The following is a 6,482-nucleotide window of genomic DNA, read 5'->3' on the forward strand; positions in this document are numbered from 1 at the left end:
TGTAAATTCCATTGATTTAACAAGTCTACTCTAGCTGCAATTTACTACTGGATTTTATCTAGTATTTTGTAGCTGAATGTTTTGTAGCATTGGCATGTTTTAGGAAAAGTAAGAAAGGTCTGTCCAGATGGGTATATAGATCACTGTTAGTACAGTTTGGTTTGAGGCAAATTATGGCATCTGCATGTATATGTATTTCTGCTAAGATTGATCCATTCTCCTCCTTAAGAGCTGTTCCATTCCTTTTTGGAACAGTACTAGGGGCTTTTGTTTTGTTTTGTTTTTGTTTTGGTATGATTCCGGGTTCTCCTAACTATTCTGTTGTGTAGCCTGGGTGGACGGTTATTTTATGCCCAAATGGAGCTGTGGATGGCATTATCTGAGGTGACAACCCTGTGATACATTAGGTGGGTTATGACATTAAAAGGGAGAAGGGAGAAACACCCTCCTATATTTTGTCTTCTTTTTGAAAAGTAAACCAGGTAAACTTACATGTGAGCAACTAGAGTAAACCTTGCTTGTGAATAAATTGCAAACTGTTCATAAATAAACCTACAATCCAAAGACCTCCATCTCACAGGAGAATAAACATCTGCAGTATGAACAGAAGGACTACTGAAATGTGAGATAAAATAGAAAAGAAACTTTTAGGCATGAACCAGATAACTCAAAATCCTTGTCTAGACAGGCCCAACATTACTTTTATTTACCTCTGAATAACAGGAAAATAAAGATGGTGAGTAACTCATTTTTGGGTTTTGAAACAGATTATAATAATTACTTAAAAAAAAACTTTCTAAACTCAGAGGTGGGATCTATAGGCAAGGGCAGCCCCAAGAATCTAAATGCAACTTTGAGAAATATGGGATCATTCATTCTATGCCTCTAGCCTGATTTTTTTTACCCACCAATAGAATAATGCTATAGTCCAGACAATATTTACTCTGGGGAATGTTTTATTATATTTTTAATAACAATGAAGTCTACACACACACACACACACACATACACAAAGCAAGAGTTTTTGATCTGTGGACCTGCAAGAAAAAAAAGGTAGCAATCACTATGCAGAAGAATGGGTGGCTGACATTTCACAGCCATTCTTCACAAACAATACTTGCATGCATTCCCATCTCCCATTTCTTGATTCTTAGAAAACAAACTATTGATTCTTCCAGCATTTCATTGAAAGTACAGCCACAGAGATTTAAAAAAGAAATACTGCACAAAGCTGTTTAAATGATATCATTGTCCAAATACAGCAGGGATGGGGAGCCCATGACTCCCCAGAAATCCTGGGACTACCAAAATATGGTGGTTAAAGGTGAAGGGATTTGGAGTCCAATGGCGTTTATCAGGTTATAGTTTTCCTAGAAGCTTGCCAGATTTAGAGATTGAAAACTGGAGAGCTGATACAGCAAGATGTAAAGCAACCACACCTTCTCCTTCCCATTCCTGCCTTGCAGGGCAAGCCCTGTCATTAGGCAGAGAATGGTGGCCACTTTAGGAACTTGACTTTGGGTGTCATGAAAGGGAAGCCATGTTGTTGGTAACTTAACATATTATTTTTGTGTTTCACTCACTTGCTTGTGGAATTTTTCACCTCTGATGCCAATATTCTTTGGTGTTACGGATACTGTTTCATTTAGGAAGATGGCATTTGCTGCTCTTCTCCAAGCCGCAAACCCCCTTGCGTGGTCCTGCTTCGCTGGATGAGAAGGACAATGTGGCTTCTGTCTCTCCTAACACAATGGGAGATTTAAATGTATAGGAATGCACACCCCCCCCCCGGCTTTGAATCTTTCAACCACATGCAATCATAACAATAATAATATTCTGTTGGATTACGTTGCAAGTTCTCTGTTGACTTTCCCTTGGTCGAAGCATCTGTTATTAAATTATGTGTTTGCTTTCCTATATTGGAAATGAAAAGATAACATTTAGGGGTTTTCACCTTCTTAACTAGACTGGATCCTGAGCCTTTAACAGTAGGATGATATATGCTGAAAATGAGAAGACAAAGCTTTTCCTGTGGTGGAGATAAAATGAGAGGAAAGGCCTTGGCTGCTAACTATCAGCAATGTCAGTTTTTGGTTTAAAGTCATAGGTGCAGCCGGGCCAGCTGGAACCATGATTATGTGATTAGACTGTATGAGATTTTCCTCCAGTTCTGTTCCATGCACTGTATTTTAAGATGAACACATGGAGCGGGTGAGTATCATTCCTTTAAATTCCACTCCTCTCTCCCAAAACTTTTGTAAAACAAACTGTTGCAGGAAGTCAGCCTTTTTTTTTTCCAGGCAGGGAGAGCATCCACTTCGCTGTGATTTACTGGGTTATCAAAAGGACTTTGTATACAATCTCTTCCAGCAAAAAGGTGGAGAATGCAGAAGTGCTGGCATTTAACAAAAAATACCAACCACAGCAGGAAGTCATCTCTGCCCAATTACAAGGTGATCTCGGTTCATTTTATGGTTTGATTTTTTTTTCTCTCTCTATCACATATGTTTTCAAACACAGTTCTGATATCCTGTGGGGATGGCTTTTGTAAAGAGCCAGGGCTTCTGATTGAAGGAGCTTCAGAAATAGCTCTCTCACCCTTGGGGGGTGGGGTGGAGGGGAGAAAGAGGAGAAGAACTGCCTTGTAAGAGCACATATATTTGCTCTGAAAATGAGAGATGTGTCAGAGAAAAAGTTAACAGCAAAATTAGCATTGCTTGTTTGGAGATCTTGTGATTTTTCAGCATTAGATGTAGCAGTAGGGAGGGAGGCAAGATTGTTTAGCAAGCAGAAATTACTATTAAAATGAGTGTTGTGCTCAAATACATATCCAAACAGAAGGAATCATCAATTATACAAGCAGTTTTAAAAGGAAGAAATGTGGGTGGGGGGAGACAGGGAAGAGAAGCTATAGACATATTTCCGCCCCCCCCCCTTATAGTCAGCACATTGTTCAATCACAGTATTCAAGAGAAAATCTCATTAATTTTGATACAAATGATCTGCCTTTCTCACCATGGTTTTTTTCCTCCTTTCCCTGTGATGTGATGGATGCTGAGCATGGTCTATCAAGCTTCACTTGCTTTGATGTGAGCTGATGTTGAATCACAGGTTCCTTTTATTTAGGATGCCAGGTGTGAAACCAAGGTGTATACATTTGCTTGTATGCCAGCTGTGGAATGGTAAAACCGAGTCAACTTAAAAATATAGTCCCTAGTATTCTGTTGCTTATTAACTGTGTGTGGAACAATCTGCCCCATGGGTGGCTCCTCTCTCCCCACTGCCTTGAAATTCACCTTGTTTTTCAACTGAGTGACCTTTGGCTTGTGTTAACTGAAGATTGCAGAATGTTCTACCCCAAAGCCCTCATTCTTTGCATTTACCTATTAAATGCTTACAATTAAAGGGTGGGGAACCTGTTCAACTACAATTCCCCTCATGTCTCAGCAACACAGGCTGGTTGAGTTACCACTGATGCCAGTTAAATTCAAACAATATCAGGCAGGTCACAATTTCACGCCCATTACATAACAACAATCATTACTTCTGGTTGTTGTGGGTTTTTCGGGCTTCTTGGCCATGTTCTGAAACACGGCCAAGAAGCCCGAAAAACCCACAACAACCATTAGATTCCGGCCGTGAAAGCCTTCGCGAATACAATCATTACTTCTCCTTAAGGCCACGATCCCCCTCTTTTATCTTTTCAAAGGCGAGAACAAGTCTCCATCTTTCATTTCATTTGAAGTGAAAATCTATGCGATCTAGATCAAGGCAAGTTAGAATCAATTTGGAAGGCAGCATAGGTAAAAGCTTCTGGATAACTCAGAGGATGGGAGTTGGATTTCTCCTTGTGCCTCCTTGACAGAGACTGGCCTCAATGATCCATAAGATCCCTTTCAGCTCTGCAGTTCTAAGATTATTAATCTTATTATTATGAAGCAAGGGAAGGGATAATGGAAGCATCTGGAAGTGTGCATAGATCCACCACAGCAGAACTTTAAGTTGCTTAGACAAATGAGAAAGTGAACCAGAACCTGGACTTTTTACTACTGGAATTATCTGATTTCCTATAGCCTATCAATTTAGTAATGGATGAGTTCCAAGCATAGAAGACCCATGTTTTTCAGCATAGGCCTTGGCTCTCAGGACAAACTGAGAGCCAAACTTGCCTGAAAATGTTCTGTTCCACCGATGTTCACTTATTACATCCAAATGCCCCTGGTATTGCTGGATACTGTGCGACTTATGCCCATGCCTGTGGCAAGCAGTTCCTGGAGCACAAGATTCCTCATTCAGGCATCAGCAAAGCAGCCTGACTGAAATGCTCCTTAGTTGTGATATGTTTTTCTAGGGGAGCAAGAGGCTGTGTAAAGGTCCTTTGTCTAAAGGAAAATTAACACTGTTCTGGAGAACAAATACAAGCCCCTCTCAGAAAAGCCCATCCAGTGCTTGTCCTTCAGAGGGAGCCGATGACTGACATGCAGGTGTGGAAAAACAGTGACACCTAGTGGGCCTAGGAAAGAACCGAAGGGGGTTTATCATCCTTACCACTACAAACTGTATATTTGATGAGTGGAAGTGATGCACTCCTAAAGATATGGCCAGCAGTTCTTGTACCTCTTCTTGTTCAGAAGGAGAAATAAAGACACCAGCCTTCAATATGCAAGGCTGGTCACTCAAGTTATCTGTTTTACTAATTCAGGTCTTCTGCCTTAATGCTTCATCCACCTCATGGCAACTAATGATAAGCATTAGCAAACCTGTGCTGTCGACCAGAATTTAGAGGCTTCGAATGGCAATGAATTCCTTCACAGTATTTGTCTTTAAGACCAGGCTCAGCTTCTCTCTCTCAATCTCTCTCTCTCTCTCTCTCTCTCTCTCTGCAGTGTGCTTGCACACACATTCTTCTCCTCAGGCACTTAGGTATTTGTATGGTGTTAGGAGCTGAAATTGAATAGAACACGGAGATAAGATACAGGGAAATAGATGTGTGTGGACTTATAACAGAGAACCTCTTATACCCAGGGAAATGTTCCAAATATATCACTTGCCCTCGTATTACTAAACTGCTAATAAAACTTATGGGAGCAGGATGGTGGAGAGGGAGAGGGGGGTGAAGATAGAAAAGCAAAGCACAAGGTGCTTCACAGTAAAAAGAAATAAACAAAAAGGATAGGATATTCCCAAGTCTCCTCATCACAGGCATTTTATATAAAACCTCTAAATGAAAGCTAAATAATTTGAAAACCATTGTTTTGCTATCACTGTGCATACAGTGTCTTCTCCAGTGGGACTTGGTGCTCTGATAAGTTACGTATCTGTAGGAAATGTTTCATGAGGGCACTGCCCCCCCCCCCCAGTTGCCTGGGATGATATTCTATCCCTATACATCATCATTGGCACAGACTACATGACTACATGAGACCCAGACCCAGAGTACGAGATTTCCAATGTGTTTTCAGATAGTGTATATAGTACATTCACTTCCACAATTTTCCCAGAATATTTTCCAGAAAGAGCTAGGATAACCCATGCCATACTGTAGATACAGACTCTGTCTAGCTGTAAAATTAAACATGTTCCAATATGTTTAACTATTATAGTTTGTGAAAACTATTATAGTTCATGATGAAATCTCAGGGAACTGTAGTGCTGGAGACAGACATAATGGGCTAAACCCTACAGTTTGCTAATATAATTTTCAGAGTTTTTTTTCCCTTTCCCCTCTGCTTTGTAACCCTTCACCACCTAAAATTCTGCTCTGGAGGGCTTCCCAGCCTTCCAGAGCCATTTTGAGGGCTCCTTAGATAGCTGCTGCGGGTAGTGGGGATTGCTTCCCTTGACCCAGTTCCACTGGATTCTGTCATTCCAAATCTGGAAATCTATAATTGTATCCCAGGCAATAAGAGAAGCACTGCGTACATTCACAGAGCTATATAAACACACTACCACTGTGAAAGTGATAAAATGTCTTCTCCTCAGAAAGCAGAATAGTTACTTTCTGAACCACAGTTCCAGCTAGGAGAACCACACTAGCCATGCTGCATGAGAATTTCTTTTCCAAGAATTTTTTCTCCTGCTGTCCTCTATTGCCCCCCCCCCCCCGCCTTCAGGCTGTAAAACAGCAAAATACCTGGTTAGCTTTTTATTAACTTTCTGTTGTTAGAAGCTGGAGTAGAAGCATGCAGGAGTAGAGATAGGGAAAGTTTTCTCTCTTTTTTTTGCCTACAGGTCTCGGATTCAGGAATTGCACATTGTAATCTGGACCTGGAATATTTACATCTCTGTGCAAGGAAGGGGCATGAGTGGCAAGAGAAAGATAAAGCAAAACTCTGTCTCAGATTTCTGATAATCTTTCAACAATTCTGGATCCATAGCGGTGAACTTCGGTAGGAGAGAAGGAAGCCTTGAAGCCATGCCATGCCATACTATGTCCTGTCCCTGCCCTTGCAGGGCCCAAAATGATATTATTTCTATCTTCA

At 40.9% G+C, this 6,482-nt stretch overlaps 1 long non-coding RNA gene across 1 annotated transcript; it reads right to left on the reverse strand.

Annotated features, from left to right (window-relative positions):
• Positions 1-265: 265 nt before the first annotated feature.
• On the reverse strand, positions 266-3,160 carry LOC110074917 (uncharacterized). The gene is made up of 3 exons (XR_002299870.3): positions 3,016-3,160; positions 1,584-1,742; positions 266-1,037 (listed from the first exon to the last, which is right to left on the reverse strand). It is a non-coding gene; the product is annotated as an uncharacterized LOC110074917 (long non-coding RNA).
• Between the last annotated feature and the right edge of the window lie 3,322 nt (positions 3,161-6,482).

Source organism: Pogona vitticeps, chromosome 4, assembly GCF_051106095.1.
Source record: "Pogona vitticeps strain Pit_001003342236 chromosome 4, PviZW2.1, whole genome shotgun sequence".
NCBI lineage: Eukaryota > Metazoa > Chordata > Lepidosauria > Squamata > Agamidae > Pogona > Pogona vitticeps.